Raw genomic sequence first — 1,534 nt, forward strand, 5'->3', positions numbered from 1 at the left:
TGATCCAAACCGTGAGTTTTGGGATCCGTTGCACCCCTATTTAAGAGGGAGGGGAAATTATATTGCAAGCTATTATCTCATAGCCTGGTCCTATCAGACTCTCGTACATTTCATTTGTACAGAGAGTCTGGCCTCTCTCCATTGACAAGTGTTAACTTCCTTGAAGGTGGGTACTCTGTTGAAGTTTAAAACTTTTGGATCTCCCCAGAGCCACTCTGGATCTGCCATAACCAATTGCTAACGTTTGGTCGTGACGTATGTCATGCGCATGCGCAACAAGAGGGGAGACAACAACTGTCGGCTTATATTTAGCATTAGCATCGCTAGCCAACTCCTTCACCATTAAGGGAGCGAGCTGGAAAATCTAACTTTTCCCAAACCCCGTGGGGAGGAGGGCCACAACATCATGGCCACCAACACAACTCAGCAAAGATTGTTCTTGCTTGGGCTTTAACTTCTGGATATTCGGCAGCGTTGCCACAATGGACCGAATGTCTTCGCTCGCATCGTTCTCAGCCACTCCCTCTGTTCGCTGATTGGACCGCCAAATATTTGGCCTGGAGAAAACCCAAGAATATACCGCAAACCCAGACGGAGTACTGAAGGAAAATGAAAATTGAGCGAAAGTACTTAGGATGGTGGAGCTAGGCTAATTATATCATTGTTTCATTATTAAAATGTGTGGTATAGTTACATAAGAAATGAATTGCTCCAAATATAGGCAGTTTAAAACATGGCAACCGTATTGTCAATTTCAGCAACCAAAGGCTGATGCCTGGTTGCCAAGTCGGCAACCACTTTAAAAAGTTAGTGTTGAGCCCTGAGTCATATAAGCTAATGTTGGCGGAACAGCAGCTAGCCTGAAGGTGACATCAGGACTTTGGCTCTCTATTGGTAACAAAGCAAGGTTTCTTGAAATGAGTTACAAATCATAATGCAGCACATTTCATTAAAACATTATTATGTTCTGCTGCTAAGAAAAAAAAGGCACATTTTTAGAACAGTGTGTTAGTGGTAAAGTCTTTAACTAAACATTTAGAAATGCTAAGGGAAAATAGCTTACATTGAGATAGAAAATAAATTAAAAACATTATATAAAAATAATCTCTTACAAAATATATTCTATATATTCGGGGGAATTTATGTCTGGAAGCTCACGTTTGCTCCTGGTGATGTTAACTTGAAGAGTCAATATGGCTGCTCCGTCACAAACTCTGTAACTTTCCAGACAACGAGCAGCAAACTTTGGGGACGGGGGATAGAAACAAGTAGAAACCGATCCCATCATGCAGGCCCAGGAACAGTAGTTTAATATTATTCTCCTAGGCTTAATGCACATAAACTGCAGGCTTCCAAATATGACATCCAGTCAAGTTCAGTTTTTGTTCTGTGACTGTTTCAGTTCTCAGCTCCAGTGTGTAAAAAAAAAAAGAGAATTTGTTTAGCTTTTAAGTGCACCAACTTACAAGATTTAGTCTACAGTGAATTTTCAAAATCTTCAGTAGTTTTCTCATTGAATAAATTATTATTTTTT

General features: G+C 40.2%; 1 protein-coding gene across 1 annotated transcript in view; it reads right to left on the minus strand.

Annotated features, from left to right (window-relative positions):
• Nucleotides 1-389: 389 nt before the first annotated feature.
• wnt7aa (wingless-type MMTV integration site family, member 7Aa) overlaps nucleotides 390-1,534 on the minus strand; it is a 14,601-nt gene continuing 13,456 nt past the window's right edge. Inside the window, exon 4 of the mRNA XM_039798453.1 lies at nucleotides 390-1,534. This exon is cut by the window's right edge and continues 835 nt beyond it. The gene's annotated coding sequence lies outside the window, so the exon portion shown is untranslated.

Source organism: Perca fluviatilis, chromosome 4 (genome assembly GCF_010015445.1).
Source record: "Perca fluviatilis chromosome 4, GENO_Pfluv_1.0, whole genome shotgun sequence".
NCBI lineage: Eukaryota > Metazoa > Chordata > Actinopteri > Perciformes > Percidae > Perca > Perca fluviatilis.